This window comes from Schistocerca americana, chromosome 3 (assembly GCF_021461395.2).
Source record: "Schistocerca americana isolate TAMUIC-IGC-003095 chromosome 3, iqSchAmer2.1, whole genome shotgun sequence".
In the NCBI taxonomy this organism is placed as follows: Eukaryota; Metazoa; Arthropoda; class Insecta; order Orthoptera; family Acrididae; genus Schistocerca; species Schistocerca americana.
The window spans coordinates 341,851,745-341,871,118 of record NC_060121.1 but is presented as its reverse complement, the minus strand read 5'-3'; positions in this window follow the sequence as shown (position 1 = coordinate 341,871,118).

Here is a 19,374-nt window from a genome sequence, read left to right as displayed (position 1 = left end):
ACAACTGTAGGAAGGGTGGAAAGGATATTGGGCACTACGTTTCTCATTTCAGGGCACAACGAGAGGTAGTCGAAATCCTGCTGAAGAATGAAATTCAGTTTCTCAAGTCCTGGATGGTACTTAGTCCCTAGGGAAATGCTCCGCTTTGGCCATATAATGGGACTTCGGGAGTTGGTGGGTGACTGGAAAAGTAAGGCATGAGAGAGCTGTTTTGTACAAGGTTGGGAGGGCAATTATGGTCTGTAATTTCCTCAGTGTGACTCTCAGTATATTTCGAGAGGGACTGTGCTGGAAATACACTTCGATTGATCAGTGCAAATTGGCCACTTGACTATATTTCTAAGAGCTGCTAATGACTTCGTAACTGTGGACCTTGTAGATATTTAATTATTTAATTTTTTTTTGGGCAAGAACTGCACTGATATTAAGGGATGAAATCCTGTGCTAAGGAGCTAGGAGGATATCTTGACTTGGAAATGTCAAATGGTTCACGATGTTCGAAAGCCTCAGACAAATTGTTGTAAGCTATAGAGAAAGACGGGTAGTTAACAATAGGTGCAAGAACCAAGAGGGAACAATAAGAGTGGAAGACCAAGAGAGAAGTGAACGGATTAATCCATTCAGACTGACTAGTTGCAATTGTATACGTTAAATTACACTGCCTTTTAGTTGAAACAGAATGTTTTCTCCGCAGTGGAAACCTGATGTAAAAATTTGTGATTTTGCGACATTTTTATCATATACAAGTGCTGCCAACTGTTGGGGTTCACTATGAAAGTATCAACAAGTCAATCTAGCACTATGCAACAGCTTGCGACCCCACGATGATACAGAAGTAGTTGGTTAGTTATACTCCATTGTAAATATGAATATTATTATTATAATGCATGTTAATTGTTGAATTGTCAGTTTATTCCTTACAACAGAGTACGTTTCAAAATTAGTTTTTTTAGTCCATTAAACGAAGCCAAGTTTACGTAATATATTTTGGAAACTAGTACGTATTGTTGTATAAGTCTTGCATTTAAAATCATTTAAAAAACCAGCTAAGAGCATTACATATTCTTCCTTTAGAAAAACTGCAAGTCCCGAAGGGTTAAAAAGGATGTAAGACATTGATGTAGATGTTCTCCCCTTCTGTTCAATCTGTACATCAAGATGCAATAACGGATATAAAAGAAAGGTTCAAGAGTCGGATTAAATATCAAGGTGAAGGAATATCAATGTTGTTAAGATTCGCTGATGACATTGCTATCTGTGGTGAAAGTGAAGAAGAATTACAGGAACTATTGAATGGAACGAACAGTCTAATGAGTATAGATTACGGACGGAGAATAAATCGAAGAAAAACGAAATTAATGACAAACAGCCGAAATGAGAACAGCAAGAGACATAACATCATAATTGGTGATAACAAAGCAGATAATGTTAAGGAATTCTGCTACCTAGGCAGCAAAATGATCCTTAATGGACGGAGCACGAAGGACACTAAAAGCAGACTAGCACTGGCAAAATGGGCACTACTGACCAAGAGAAGTCTGCTAGTATCAAACGTAAGTCTTAATTTGAGGGGGACGTTTCTGAGAATGCACGTTTGGAACATTTCCTGGTAATGAGACGTGGACCGTCGGAAAACATAAACAGAAGGGAATAGAAGCAAGAAAAATTCAAATGGCTCTGAGCAGTATGGGACTGAACTTCTGAGGTCATCAGTCCCTTGAACTTAGAACTACTTAAACGTAACTAACCTAAGGACATCACACACATCCATGCACGAGGCAGGATTCGAACCTGCGACCGTAGTGATCGCGCGGTTCCAGACTGTAGCGCCTATAACCACTCGACCATCCCGGCCGGAGAATAGAAGCATTATAGTTGTAGTACTAATCTTGAACATTAGATGAACTGATAAGATAAGTAATGAACAGGTTCTGCTCAAAATCGTCGAGGAAAGGAATATAGGGGAAACACTGACAAGTAGAAGAGAGACATTATGGAATAACTTCCATGGTACTAGAAGGAGACTGCAGAGGGTGAAAACTGTAGAGGAAGCCTCAGATTGGGATACATCCACCAAATAGTAGAGGACGTAGGTTGCAAGTGCTACGCTGAGATGAAAAGGCTGGCACAGAATAAGAGTTCGTGGCGGGTCGCATCAAACTTCAGACGCCTGATGACACAGAAAGGAACTAGTAAATGTATCAAAGGTATAGCGATGTGCCTAACATGGAGTACACCTTTGCCTACTGTGGTACATCGCGTGATATCGAGCCCGGAGGAGGATGCCCAAAGTGTGGTATATTGCGTGGTATGGAGCCTTCATTGATGCTGTTATTTAGCGGGGAAAAATTATTGATTTATTGTTTTCTGGGTGTCAGGCTTGAACATTATTAATCTAACCTAAAGTCACCTCTCCAACGAATGTGCCCAAAAAAAAAAAAAAAAAAAAAAAAAAAAAAAAAAAAAAAAAAAAAAAAAAAAAAAAAAGGAGAGAGAGAGAGAGAGAGGGGGGGGGAGGAATGATTAAGAGGTGAAGAAACAGCAAAACTGTTTATGAGAACAACAGCAAAATCTTAAAACATTATTACAAACAGGCTTTCAGGGCTCTCGTACTTGGCAGACACGGCACAAATAGCTTTTCTGAGGGTATAGTTTGCGAGAAATCAGCAACTTTTTGAAACAGCCATCGACAGCGCAGAGTTGGCTGTCGGGGGCCTTCGATAGGTGACGACGGGTGACTTGGGTTGTTGTCCTTCGTACCAGAGAGTGGGTAGGCAGTGGCAGATGACTGACAAGTGTGGGAGATGAAATGAAATGAAATGTCGTGTGGCTAGGGCCTCCCGTCGGGTAGACCGGTCGCCTGGTGCAGGTCTTTCGATTTGACGCCACTGCGGCGACCTGCGCGTCGATGGGGATAAAATGATGATGATTAGGACAACACAACACCCAGCCCCTGAGCGGAGAAAATCTCCGACCCAGCTGGGAATCGAACCCGGGACCTTAGGATTGACATTCTGTCACGCTGACCACTCAGCTATCGGGGCCGGACAGTGTGGGAGATTGAATGGCCTGTTCTCTTTGCGCAGCCTCACAAAATGGTTCAAATGGCTCTGAGCACTGTGCAACTTAATTTCTGAGGTCATCAGTCCCCTAGAACTTAGAACTTCTTAAACCTAACTAACCTAAGGACATCACACACATCCATGCCCGAGGCAGGATTCGAACCTGCGACCGTAGCGGTCGCTCGGCTCCAGACTGCAGCGCCTAGAACCGCACGGCCACTCCGGCCGGCCGCAGCCTCACAGGATAAGCGTCACATTCCACTGGCGAAGGCCACATGATGACATGTTCACTGTTCCTGCAGCAGCGTTACGACGGGTTGGTTCCCTAATGTGCTACAAGGTACATGGACTTACCGATCGTGATGTTTCTGAATCTTTTGTAGATGCTACATGTATCGTGGAACTCGAGACCAAACAGTTTTGCACCGTGGGTTTTCAACCAGAGTGGCCTGGCCGACAGCTTTCGTCTCTCTATAGTCTCGTAGTCCTTGAGTTCTATACTCTGTGAGCAATGGAAATAATTACCACAACCAAAGGGAAGTCTCGTCTTCTCAAGGATAGTCATGGCTACTGGCTGCACAGACTGTGTGGTGCATGGAAGGACTGGTTGCGCGTGAATTCCATACACAGGTAGTGCCGAGGCTGTCTAAAAACTGCAGACAGCAAAATCATTGCCAAACACCAATATTCTTGCCCACTAGATGAAGAAAATGCGTATATTAAGAAATGAATGCGTAACAGCAGGAAAAAGCCACGATGAATAACAATGTGTGTTTTCCAAGTTCTGAGAGAGAAGTTCCAATACTTGAAAGGTAATAATTTTTAGACTTCGTCATAAATATGCCAAATAATGAGGACTCCAAGACTGCAACGTGTAAAGCAAGAAGGGGAGCCACTGGGACGATCCACAACACCGGACATAGTTGGGAGATTCAACTGAAAGAAGACATCTTGCCATTAACTGGAGGTAACAGTTCTTTTATTTTTTTAAAGCGTAACCGACGATGGGTCTATGAAGAAATTAAGTAAATTCTGCGTAAAAATGGAACAGTTCTTATGGACGGGACGTTTGATAGTTGTTCGAAACAGTTAAAACAATTTTTCACAATACATGTTGCCATTCGAATCACAGAAGAAATGGTGAAGGTATTTTCTTTTTTATTTTTGCTCCGGGACAAAAGTAAATATACATATGAGAGACTTGTTCTGAATTGAAAACTAACATGTTTAGATCGTAACAGAAAACTGCAGAGCTAGATTTCAAATTGGCTACAATTAAAGCTATGAAAACAGTAGTTTTCACCACAACCAACATTTGTGGATGAAAATACAAGACGTGGGATGAACGGAGAAATACAGAGACAGAGAAGAAGTCCGATTGTTTTACCACATGTGTGCTGCAGTGCTTCATCTTCCACCAAAGAGTGTTGTCAAAGGCGAATGTTGGTAGCGAAGAAAAGATCATGAAGTTTGCATTTTCTATGGTAAATAAGGGGATGGAAAACACTAAAATACCAACCGAAATGTGGAATGGTTTTAGCCAGTGAATGCTGGCGAAGCCTGCCATAAGAAATCAAACTCCTTAGTAGATCAAAATGTCTGAACGTATACATTCTGATAAATACCTAAGCACAAGGAAAAAGCCCTAAATGCTATATCGGATATAAAAAGAATTTTATTGGATACAAGAACATATAACGACTTGAGGAATTTAAGAAGCTGTTTAAAATTTCTGGCTTACTTACAAAAAAAAGGGGGAATTTAAATTCATTAAATAAAGTAAGGAGGTTAAACTTTCTCTGCTGTAATGCTATAGAAAGAACGACAGGTAAAAATAAGATGATAAAAAACATATTTAAACACGCCTACATACCATGTGCGTAGTCAGTCCTAAGTCTGGATGAAATGTGAAATGATGTTGTACCAAGCCATCGGCAGAGCCTCCCACACAGTTTGAAACGTGTACCAGCAATGGCGAGGCATGACAGAATCTCTGACCAGAGAGTTATTTGTCGTTGCTAGTCTGCGCTTGACTGCGCGAGAGTGCAGTTGCGAGGTGTCAGTTGCGAGTTGGACTCGGTCGGAGTTGTGTGTGAAGAGTCGGCGGGTGTCGTCATGGGTGTCTGGTCAAGGTTCGGGAAGAGGTATATTGTTAAATAAAGTAATGAAGCAGCATTGCGCACATCTGATAATGTAATGTATGTTAATTGTAATTAATTTGTTCAAGAAATGCCCCAATAATAATTTCGTTTTCAAAGCAATCGTTTTTTAAGAAAAGAATCATTCGAACTGAAACAATATTTCCTATGGTTCTTCTCCCAGAATCAATTTATCAGATTAATTATTGCACAGGAACTAAGGTCAGCGCAGCTGCCCTTATAAAATTTATCAGGTTCACCTTAACGTTAATTTTGTGGGGACTTAACATTTTTGCACATTTTTATCATCAATGAGTTTTATTACTGTGGGAAGCTAACATTTGGCACTATTTGCAATTGCAATCAATTGTTATCATTTTCATATTTTCATGGGGAGGTTACACTTGGGCCTATTCACATTAACATTTGTATTGTCATTGAAAAATTCTGTGGGGAGGTTACACTTGGCGTCCAGGATCGTATTTCTTTCAGAATCTTCTGAAAAGTAGCCAGATATCTGCTCTTATTTACTAAAATATAATTAGCATTTGGCGCAACGCTTTTACTAATTTTGTGACTTTCTTTCCTCAGATCATCGGCAATTCTTTGCTCTTTGTTGTATTTGTATTTGTTGGATTTTGCATTGTCTTTGTCTCATTTGTGAATAATTGTGACTAGTGTAAAAATGCCGCAAAAGACTATTAATAGTGAATCGCGAGGTATAATGAGTCAAATAACCGAATTAAACAACTTGACCGATAGTAATTGTGACGCGCAGTGTAATGATGACAATCCTCCGTTTACTGACAATCAATACGTACCGACCACAAATAATGATTTTGATCTTTGTGCTGAACAGACGAATTCAATTGTGTCCTCTGTTAAATTGACGACAATTGATGACACGGGGCGTTCTGTTGCGATGAGCGCTGCCCAGCTTAACACAACCGGTTTGAAAAGTTCACGTGACGAACAGACAAATTTTTTTAATCAAAACGAGCAGTATAATCAGATTGCGTCGGATTTATTTAATTCCGAGGTAGTGTCTAACAGTACACATCCGATAAGCAAACCTTTTTGTGAATCACAGAATGACCAAATGGTCACACAAAACGTGACAATTGCAGGTACATCACTAAACAGCACAGAGAATAGAAATGCTAATTTTGACTTGGAACAAATAATGGCAAGATTGATGCAAGAAAAATTTAGTGAAAATTCCAAACGACAGAATGAAAGGCAAGACAACAATCTCAAACAACTTAGTGAAAGTCTCAAACTTCAAATTAATGAAATTAATGAAAAGCTAGACAAAAATTCCAAACAACAGAGCGAAAATAACAAAAATCTCAAACAACACTTTAATGAAAAATTAGACAACAATTCCAGACAGTTAAATGAAAAATTAGACAACAATTCAAGACAGCTTAGTGAACAAATTAGAGACGTTTCCGCGGAGTGTCATGATACTAAGGAACAGTTACGCGAGGAAATTGAGGCTTGTTCAAGGAAAAGTAGCGAAGAAATTAAATCTGTTGCTCACGAATTAAGGGAAATGCAAACAGCTACAACAGAAACACTTAGAGAGCAAATTAATGCAGTCGGTAGACAATGCTCTGAAAAAGCAACACAATTACGCGACGAGTTTAAATTAATGACAGCAGAACTTTCGCGCACAATGGATGCAAAGATAGACGTGAAATTTGACCAACAGAACACTCAAATTGACGAACGTTTTAATCTTCACCTACAAAACAGTGATACGCGTTTCCACAAATTTATACAGGATCAAAATAAAGTAAAACGTCAAGTCATGGAAACAATCACTGCACAGAGACAAGAAGATAAACGTAAAATGTTTGCGAAGGCAAAAACATACGTAGACAACAATATTGCTACAGTATCGGACAAAATTAATACCATCGAACAGTTGAACACTGAATTACGTGATGAAATTTCTGATCTTAAATCAAAAACAGATACACACACAGTAGATATTCAAACAGTGACCAACAGACTCGAACAATTAGAATTAACACAGGATTCTGATGACATCAAAGCTGACGTTAAAAAACTGAACGAAGCCACACGTAAAATGCAAAAACAGATTAATGCCTCTGACACTAAAACCGATGATCAGGTAAAAATACTGACTGAAAAATGTGATGAATTGGCCAGTCGTATTGATGTTATTGAAAGTAATAATGACATCAAATCAGACGATACTGCACCGATTTTGTTTAGCCAAACACCTGAATTCCAAAATTTACGGCAGACAATCAATGAGATCGATTCGTCTAATAACACATTGCGTAGAAAATTGTCAAGTTTACAGCAAGAGGTAACAGAGATAAAAAATATTTCAGATAATAACACATCACAGCAGACGCCACTTTGCGAACATTTGTCAGACTCACGCAGCGCGTATAATTTAGGTAATCTACAGAGAGTACGTGAGTTAGATTCAGAACAGTCACAGTCAAACAGATCCTCTTACAATCCTGAACCTGTTCCATCATACAGAGACGATAATTTTGATTACAAACATTTTCTGTCAGTGAGAAAATTTAAAGTGTTTAAAAATGACAGAACACAGATTCACCCACTGGATTGGATACAACAATTTAGCTTTGCTTTTCCACCGACTTTGCCCGTAACGCATAAACTTGAATTTATTTGCAGTTTTTTGAAAGGCGAACCGGCAACTCGTATGAGACCGATCGCGAGACAATGCTATTTGGTAGAAGAGTTTCAGAATGCTTTTCTATCAGCGTATTGGTCGAAGACGACACAGCGTGGAATTAAAGATCAACTAATTAGTTTACCAAATTATGAGAACACAAATTTTCCCAGTGTCACGCAATTTTTTGAGCATGTGGTCAAACAAAACCAGTACCTAAGTGAACCGTACAGTGAATCTGCACTTATACAATTATGCATTTCTAAACTACCACGGTCATTAAGAGTATCACTCATAATGGGGCAGCAGAAGGAAAATATTTCAGCATTCAGAGATCTGTTACAGCTTTTGGAAGTACAGCAATCGGATTATTCCTTTGTAAACAAAAATTTTACATATAATAACCAAGGTCAACAAACTTACAGTAATTACGATCAGTCACGTAATTTCAATAGTAAAGGTATTAGACGCTTCAGGAATGACAACCACCAAAATTTTAATAACAGACAAAATTCTAATTATCCATATCGTCAAAATTATCAGCAACAGGAACCACATTTTGGTAACAATAGAAGCTTTCCACCGCAACAGCATGAAAGTCAACCGGTTAGCATACGTAACCAACAATGTAATGCACAAGGTCAACCAAACTTTAATGTTTCGCCACGTGCACGTACAGTCTCAGCCCCAACAAATAGTTCCGCACGGCAGCAAGGAAATAGCTACGTACAGAAAAGACAGTATTTCAATTCCTATCGCAATGCACCATATAGAAATGACTATCACGACAGACGTAAAAACAATGAGCGTAATTACCACCATACGTTTAATAACAGTCGGTCTTACCAGCAGCAAAATGATCAGCAAGAACATATTCTCATGAATGAACCAGACAGTAGGTATCATCCAGAGCGTAATACGTCCGTAAGAAATAATAGAACAGTTCAAATAGTCGAAATGCCACAGAATCGTCCTGACAATAACAACACATCAGATAGAATTTGACTAGATACTGTACAGATCGCATCTTCCAGTAACACAAGCACTACTTCAGACACGCAGAATGTTGTTCACGAAAATGTAATTACTTTTGACGATATCAGAGACACTCTTTTGCAGGAAAGACCAATTGTGCAAAAATCCATTTCATATCCTGTCTTCGAAATTAAAATTGGTTCATCGAAATTTTCAACAGTAATAGATTCTGGATCACGTATGTCAGTTATAAATGAAGAAACTTTCAACGAGTGTAACAAAGAGAATACGTATCCTACATTACCATTAGGCAAAACGAAAGTGAAAGGAGCAGTATCGAGTAAAGGAGTAGACGTTAAATTACAGACACATTTATCATTTTGTATTGCGGGTCACACATTTCACTCAAATTTTTGGATTGTTCCTTTATTGACAACAGACGTTATTTTAGGTACGAATTTTCTGGTACAACACGACGAAGGTATCGATTTTCAAAATTCCTATTTAATGTTGAAGGATGAAAATGTGCAATTGGCTTTAGAATTTCAGCACTCTGTATCGGCAGAAGAACAAATAATTAATTGTACAGAGGTCATTTCCGTATCACGTAACATAGACTGTAATTCCACATTGTTCACAGCTACGTACGTACATAACTATAATACTCCAGACAAAGCTGACTACGACGTAATGCAGATGATTTCTGATAAAGTTAAGCAAAGCAATGCAAATACAGACGACGAACGCACGCAACTACACAAAATTCTTAACAGCAAGCTCCAGTTTTCGACAACATTCCTGTACTATGTCCGGTTTTATGTATGAATTTCAAGTCAAACAGCACGACACATTTAAAGCCAAGCATTATCCCACTCCATATATCCATAGAGAACAGGTTAAGAAAGAATTGCAAGCTATGCTTGACCAAGGAATTATTGAACCGGCAGTTAGTCCGCACATAAACCCGCTACATATTGTTAAGAAAAAGGATGGCTCACTTCGCCTTGTACTTGATTCGCGTCACATCAATGACATTATTATTAATGAAACAGATCGACCACAGACACTAGGAGAACTACTACAGAAATTTCATGGTACGGCTGTTTATTCCACACTAGATTTTAAATTGGGATTTTGGCAAATTCAGCTTCATCCGAATTGCAGAAAGTATACATCTTTTCTCTGTTTTGGTGACTGTTATCAATTTTGTAAATTACCGTTCGGCTTAACTATTTCTTCAGCAGCATCTATTCGCGGTTTAAACACAATACTTCCGACAGAACTTAAAGACAGAATCACGACGTACGTAGGCGACATTCTTATCGCAGAAGCTAACTGGTCTGAACACAATCTGATTCTAGAACAACTGTTGCAATCCTTTCATGCACAAGGACTCACAGTTAATCCCAGTAAATCGCATTTTGGCAAAACTTCTATAAAATTTCTTGGACATGTAATTTCAGCAGAAGGCATTGCGCCTGACCCGGAAAAACTACAAGCTTTACGTGACATTACTGTTCCTACGACAAAAAAACAACTACGCAGCTTTTTGGGTTTAATTAATTTTTTTCGTAAATTTATTCATCACTCTGCTTTAGACACGCCTAGATTATGCCAATTGACAGGTAAAAACACTATTTGGTCGTGGGATAGGCAAGCACATTCTGAGTTTATGAACCTGAAACATGCTTTGTTGAATGCACCACTTTTATCGCACCCAGATCTTACCAGAAATTTTTCCATTGCCACCGACAGTTCCAACACCGCTTTAGGCGTACATATTTTTCAGGAAATTGAAGAAGATGGCTCAACACAAATTAAAAACATCGCATTTGCAAGTCGCATTCTGTCACCTGCTGATCGAAATTATTCTGTTACAGAACTGGAAACGTTATGTGTTGTTTGGGGTTTTACGAGATTTAGGCACTTTCTTTATGGAAGACATACCACCGTCTACACAGACCACAGAGCGATACAATTCTTACTTTCGGCTAAATTCACTCACGACAGATTAAGCAGATGGAAACTTTACTTGCAGGAATTTAATTTTGTCCGCAGCTCGTGGTCGTGCGGTAGCGTTCTCGCTTCCCGCGCCCGGGTTCCCGGGTTCGATTCCCGGCGGGGTCAGAGATTTTCTCTGCCTCGTGATGACTGGGTGTTGTGTGATGTCCTTAGGTTAGTTAGGTTTAAGTAGTTCTAAGTTCTAGGGGACTGATGACCATAGCTGTTAAGTCCCATAGTGCTCAGAGCCATTTGAACCATTTTTTGAATTTAATTTTACAATAGTTCACATTCCCGGCACACAAAATATTGTAGCAGACGCACTATCTCGTTCTCTCAGCAACAATCAGCAAGACATCGCAAACAACTTCTGCAAAGCAAATTTCAGCGTCATGTACATTCAACAAGTTGCATTTGAACATTTTATTTCGTCGTCATTACAGGACATGGCAAAAGAGCAAAATAAAGACAACGTGTGGAAAGAAATTAAACACCTTTGGCAAGATAAGAATAATTTTACGATTAGCAACCATTACACTGTACGCAATGACATTCTGTTTCGCCGCTCTCATCCTGACAGCAACAATTGGTTATTATGCATTCCTGACGAACTGGTTAACAAATTAATCTGGTGTACTCATTTAAGTTACGCATATTACGGAGCTAGAAAATGTTTTCTTATACTGAGACAGAACTGTTATTTTGCCAACATGGATAAACGTATACGACGAGTTTTAGCGTCATGTAAAATCTGCCAGAAAGCTAAGTCAGACACAGCTTCACATATTCCTCCATTATATCCCATTGTACCTGTTAAATTAAGACATATGGCCGCTGTAGACATTTTTGGTCCGATTCCCAGAACTAATAGAGGTTTTTGCTACATCTTTGTCGCTGTTGAACTCACTTCAAAATTTGTTACTTTCACTCCGTTACGCAAAGCTACTGCTAAAACCGTTTCGAAAGCATTTGTAAAACATTTTCTATTTCATGTAGGGCATGTGTTGAGAGTAATTTCCGACAATGGATCACAATTTCGTTCTGCTATATGAACACGCATGTTACGAGCTAGAAACATTTCTCCGATCTATATATCCAAGTACCATGCTTCTTCGAACCCTTGTGAACGATTAATGAAAGAAGTTGGTAAACTGTGTAGACTATACTGCCATAATAGACATATTGATTGGGACACACACATATTCTCATTCCAAGATGGAATTAATTCCATTCCAAATGAATCCACTATGCTATCTCCGTCTGTTATACTGAAAAATGTTGAACCACCTAACAAAATTACAGAATTAGTAAACTTTCCTACATCTCGCCGATTACGACACCACGGAATAATCGACATTGCGCTGAACAACATCAAACGTGCCGCAGAGCGCCGGAGAAGACAGCAAAAACAGGTTTGTACACGCCGTGACTTTCACATTGGACAGAAAATATTAGTACGTACACACTATTTATCCAACAAAGGAAAAGGTAGGTGCAGTTAATTTGAACTTCTATACGCAAGTCCACATCGGATTCGCAGCATTCCTCACCCCAATGTTGTACACGTCGAAACTTTGAGAACCAGAAAATCCAAAGGCAACCACCATTGGTCAAACATCAAACCTTTTATTGAATGAAGACACTTTATGATTTAACATGCTATAATGCCATTTTGCTAATTTTATGATCACTTATGCAATTATATTCACATGACTAATTACCAATGATTATCGTATTTTTTCTTGGCAAGTGCCCGGCAAGGTAAGGTTAGCAGGTCGCTTTTCTTGTCGTTACACATTAGACAGTGCACATTTTCCAGATAAAATTACGTATCTTATGAACAATTATGCAATGTTATCTAGTGATATATTCATTTTATTAAATTTTCTCTCATTAAAGTCTTTAATTCTCGCCTGTATTAACTACACAACATACAAGCTGAACACAACGAACGTCACATTTTTTGTCTTTCTTAGATATATACGATTGTTTCATGTTTTGTTTGTATGCACTATGAAATAGTTAAGATATAGCAAACACCAGTTGACTTTGACATTTTGCCTTATGATATCTCAACATCGTGACTACTTTACTGTTACATTGTGATACACTGAGTACATTTTTGCCTCTGAACACTATATAAGTTTTTTCACATATTACGTTTTCTGTCATGTTATGCTGTATGCTTAATTATGTTACCATAAACCAGTCATTATTTAATGAGTATATGATTTAAATGCAAGACATTAATCTCTGCTCATCAATTTCAGAAAGAAATAATGCGTAAAAGAAAAAAATTAAACAGAAATGGGAATTTCACCTTCGGAATGATCGAAAGAAGATGCAAACCTCGTGAGGAAGAGTAAATGGATCAGGATTAACAAGCATTAACAAGAATATACTATACACATCGTAGAATAGCAGTCTTAACTAATTTTTTCTTTCAGAATACAAGGCGATTGATGCAGGCTGTCAGACAGAACTACACATCTTAGTTTTAGTGATGGAATATGCTAGAGATAAGGAATAGTTATGTAATGAGTAATGAAGTGATTTTTTTGCAGATGATAATGAATGCTGATGAATAATGATGAAGAATATGCTACTATGGATAATGAAGTTTTTCTTTACAGGTGACGATAATAATGGAGTTATGGTAATATAGATAATGAAGTGATGGATAATGAAGTTTTTCTTTACAGATCAGGATAATGTGGAAGTTATGTATTCATGCTATGTAGTTATTTAAGTATTTGCTGCAGTTCGCTTTGACAGCAGGTGTTGTATTGCATAGTATAATGACTGAAGGTTTTGGAAAGGACAGTTATGGAACACATTTTTATACACATTTCACTACCTGTTAATTCGAAGTTCACTACTTTTCAGCATAAAATGCGTTTCTTCTTTCAGCTTAATAATCCATTTTTTTATATATTTTTGCAGGAGAAATTATTTATGAAATTAATGTGCTATAAGCAGTTGTTCATTAAATCTATGTCATTTATGAATGTGATTACATATACTCTACTTGTATCATAACCTTGCTACAACTGACTCATGACGAATGACGTTACACATTTTCATTTACAGGAACAACCCAGAAGAAATTTTTTTTTCTCTTCTTGTTTTCTCCTATAATTACCCAAAGCAATACATTGCTAACAAAAAAAATGTATTACCAGTCCCAAATAATGATACCAGTTTAAGAGAGTTCTGAGTAATACTGATTAGCCCTGAATAGTATGTCACTTGAATAATGAATGCATAAATACTATGCATATAATTTGATTACTGTATTGAGGTGACCAATGATTAATTAGTAATGCTTTGTAACTGGGAAATGAATGGTACTGATTACTGTATTGAGATGACCAATGATTAATTAATAATGCTTTGTAACTGGGAAATGAATGCTACTGATTACTGTATTGAGATGACCAATGATTAATTAATAATGTTATTCTGTAATACTATGTTATTGACTACCTGCTGTTTTAAGTAATGACTTATGATGATTTGTAATTAGGCAACGAATTTCAATGTTCTCTGTAAAACGAGTGACTTCTAATGATTTGTAATTAGGCAACGAATTTCAATGTTCTCTGTAAAACGAATGACTTCTATGATTTGTAATTAGGAAATGAATGCCAATGTTCTCTGTAAAATGTTCTCTGTAAAACGAATGACTTCTATGATTTGTAATTAGAGAATGAGTGCCAATGTTCTCTGTAAAACAATTAATGAACATTTTTCTGTAATACTACATACATGGTACAGAAATGTTCAATAACTGGGCTATGACTGCCGCAAACTACTAATGTAATTCCCAATGAAGACTAGTATGTGACTTAATGTCCTTCCCCTTCTGACCTAACTACCTTGAATTACTGCAATATCCATTTGTCCTGTATATCCTCTTGATCATGGAGCACTATATTTGGTTTTTGCACTAATTCTACGTTGGTGTGCCTCGTAAGAGCGTGGTGTTGACACGACATGCTGTCCACCACCGTGAGCGATGGAGACGTTATTATGGTCCCACTGTTTGATGTACCTGATGTACTGCCAAAATGATAACATGGAATATTACTACGACTTTTCAGTGTCTTGGCTACGCTGATAAACACTTCTGGGAAAAGAACTTCAGATTGTCTCACTTGGTGTTGTACTTCTGTGGAAAGATATGGACTTTCAATGGAACTTCGTGCAACCTAAACTGCTACAACCATGATGCAATCCTTCCCTTTCCTATCCTAATTCTTGTAACATAGTGAAAATCATTTTTGCTAACATGATTTATATTCATGGCCTATATATTTTTTTCGATATATTGTGAACTACAGTGCGAGTGCACTTTTATCATTTTTCTAACATGATTTCTACTTATTGTATATACATTTTGTGAGTTGCTGATATATTCTGAACTATAGTGCATGTGCACTTATGTCACTTGTCAACATGATTTTTTGCCATTACGTTTATTTCTTGTGAAAATGCTAAAGAGTTTTTCAGTGCATGTGCACTTATGTCATTTGTTAATATGTTTGTACTCCCATTTTGTCATTGTTTTGTACTTGGTGCATGTGCCCCACATTTACTTCATGTTCTACATCTGTATATTCTGTAATTGTAAAGTTAATTAGTCAAGAAAAAATTTGTTGCTCATGGCAAGTCCAAAAGACTCACCATCGCTGCTAATTTTTGACCCCCCAGTGGAGGGTTATGAAACGTGTACCAGCGATGGCGAGGCATGACAGAATCTCTGACCAGAGAGTTATTTATCGTTGCTAGTCTGCGCTTGACTGCGCGAGAGTGCAGTTGCGAGTTGTCAGTTGCGAGTTGGACTCGGTCGGAGTTGTGTGTGAGGAGTCGGCGGGCGTCGACATGGGTGTCTGGTCAAGGTTCGGGAAGAGGTATATTGTTAAATAAGGTAATGAAGCAGCATTGCGCACATCTGATAATGTAATGTATGTTAATTGTAATTAATTTGTTCAAGAAATGCCCCAATAATAATTTCGTTTTCAAAGCAACCGTTTTTTAAGAAAAGAATCATTCGAATTGAAACAATATTTCCTATGGTTTTCTTCCCAGAATCAATTTATCAGATTAATTATTGGACAGGGCCTAAGGTCAGCGCAGCAGCCTTTATAAAATTTATCAGGTTCACCTTAACGGTAATTTTGTGGGGACTTAACATTTTTGCACATTTTTATTATCAATGAGTTTTATTACTGTGGGACGCTAACATTTGGCACTATTTGCAATTGCAATCAATTGTTATCATTTTCATATTTTCACGGGGAGGTTACACTTGGGCCTATTCACATTAACATTTGTATTGTCATTGAAAAATTCTGTGGGGAGGTTACAAGTTGAGACCTCCATTAATTGTTGAAACACCAATGGGTAAAGTTTTTGGTGCCGGAAATATCACGTTAACGTCAAGGCCCGCAAAGCCCACTGTTTGAAATCCCACTACACCCTGTAACGAAAATGATTTTTTGGAAGCAACTGAATCACAAAGTTGGCTCCCAAAGAATCGGTTTGAGCCGGATGACGACAGTGACATCGACCGAGAAACTGACGGGAGACAAGAGAACAAAGTCTAATACGTTGGACTGGAATGAAATACAGCAAAGAATGAAGTGGGCTTCAAAACAACAAGGAGTAGACAGACGTGATCAGAGGATCAGATTGGCACCAAGGGCAAGTGCAGACAAAGTCCTGCCTATCATGTCCTGGAATGAAGTTCCAACACGAAATCTCCCGAAAGGATCATGATGAAACTTCGCACATCACTGTCTCTAGTGGAAAAGTCCAACGAATATGACCACCGATTATCACCACTCTGCTGAAAAGGTCCATGCACTCTCCAGTTCTGCGGTTTTGATCTACTTCTCCCTCCTTTGTCACTTCAAGAGCACTGACATTTTGTTATCGCATCTTATCACTGGCTGCCAATATATATGTGGCAGCCCATAGGCGATTCATCCTGGGCTATTCTCTCTCTCCCCCAAATTTTTCATACGGAGGCATAAATTTAGCAAAAGAACGGATTTTCTGTGCGCAGAAAGACTCACCCCCAACCCCCCGCCCCCCAGTTTGATTCAGTACTATTTTCGGCACGTCCGTATTGTCCGTCGCTCACATTTCGAGGAAGGATTTCAACAAATCACCAAGAGGCAAAATGGTTCAAATGGCTCTGAGCACTTTGGGACAACATCTGAGGCCATCAGTTCTCTAGATTCAGAACTACTGAAACCTAACTAACCTAAGGAATCACACACATACATGCCCGAGGCAGGATTCGTACCTGCGACTGTGGCAGCAGCGCGGTTCCGGACTGAAGCGCTAGAACCACTCGGTCACAACGGCCGGCTGACCAAGAGGCACTTCGCGGTTCCTTCTGCCGGTGAAGCCGATGCATCCCAGTGAGACTCTGACATTTACTACACTACTGTTCACTGTTTGTTGTCGACGACGCAGCATTGCTCGTTACAAGAACTTGCAGACGTTTATTTGCAGAATGGTACAGGCGCATGTGATGCCAGGAAAAACGAAAGAATGTAAATAGAAAAATTTCCAAACAGTCATCATCCAAACTAGAAGAAAGCTACTTCCGGGGATAGAAATTTACGAGAAATGCCGATCATGCGATTGAGAGCTGATCTAGACTGTGTGCAACGAATTGGATCAAGCACGAGAAGAAACATCAATAAGCACCTGGCTGATAGCGCATGGAGAGTACGTTTTGAGGAATACATTGTGGAGAGTAATAGTAGAGCCTGTCACTATCAACATGTCGAAATAATAAAACAAAGTGATACGAGTCTAGAGCCAAGTTATGTTAGCGGCCTATGTACACCTAATGCCTTACGCTCTTACATTAAACAGTTTCTAATTGCAACAAAGCTGTCCATAGGCCCAGCCGTAGCAGGCACTAATTAGATCACGTGACTGGCAACTGGCACGTTTCAGTACAATACGGTATACGCTGATACTTGGCAGTGCAAAGAAGGGGTGCTACCGTTGAAAATGCCTTTGCGGCCAAATGCGGCAGATTGCTGTAACGTAATAAAATTTACAATCAGGCGGGGAAGAAATCACAGCTCAGACGCAAAGATAATGAAGCGTGCAAGCAAAATGTTGAGTAATTCGATGGTGTACAAATTACAACAGAATGGACACCACGCTGAGACTGTAATTGAAGTATCAGCGCCAAATAATAAGCGTCCCAGTCATCTCTTGTTCGCACTGACGGCACTTTGAACAGTGGACGTTACATTTCAGATGTGTTACGATCCCTGCGAAACCCTACATTTCAGCAGGATAATGCACGACCGGTTGTTGCAGATCCTGTACAGGCCTTTCTGGATACAGGAAATGTTCGACTTCTGCCCTGGCCAGCACATTCTCCAGATATCTCACCAATTGAAAACGTCTGGTCAATGGTGGCCGAGCAACTGGCTCGTCACAATGCACCAGTCAGTACTCTTGATAAACTGTGGTATCATGTTGAAGCTTCACGCAATTTGGGTGCATAGATCCTGAGAAATCAGTACCCCGAACAACCACCTCTGGCCGTAATAACGGCCTTGATACGCCTGTGCGTTGGGTCAAACAGAGCTTGGATGGCGTGAACAGGTACAGCTGCCCATGCAGCTTCAACACAATACCACAGTTAATCAAGAGTAGTGACTGGTGTATTGTGACGAGTCAGTTGCTCGGCCACCATTGACCAGACTTTTTCATTTGGTGAGACATTTGGAGAATGTGCTCGCCAGGGCAGCAGTTCAACATTTTCTGTATGCAGAAAGGCCCGTACAGGACCTGCAACATGCTGTCGTGCATTATCCTGCTGAAATGTAGGGTTTCGCAGGGATCGAATGAAGGGTAGAGCCACGGGCCGTAACACACCTGAAATGTAACGTCCAGTGTTCAAAGTGCCATCAATGCGAACAAGAGGTGATCGAGACGTGTAACCAATGGCACCCCCTACCATCACGCCGGTTATACGTCAGTGTGGCCATGACAAACACACGCTTCCAATGTACTTTCAACGCGATGTCGCCAGACACCGATGTTCATCCGAAAAAATGACGCGCACGCAGGTTCGTCGTTGAGTACACCATCGTAGGCGCTCCTGTCTGTGATGCAACGTCAAGGGTAACCGCAGCCATGGTCTCCGAGCTGATAGTCCATGCTGCTCCAAACGTCGTAGAACTGTTCGTGCAGATGGTTGTTGTCTTTCAAACGTCCCATCTGTTGACTCAGGGATCGAGACGTGGCTTCAAATGGCTCTGAGCACTAAGGGACTTAACATCTGTGGTCATCAGTCCCCTAGAACTTAGAACTACTTAAACCTATCTAACCTAAGGACATCACACACATCCATGCCCGAGGCAGGATTCGAACCTGCTACCGTAGCAGTCGCGCTGTTCCGGACTGAGCGCCTAGAACCGCTAGACCACCGCGGCCGGCCGAGACGTGGCTGCACGATCCGTTACAGTCATGCGGA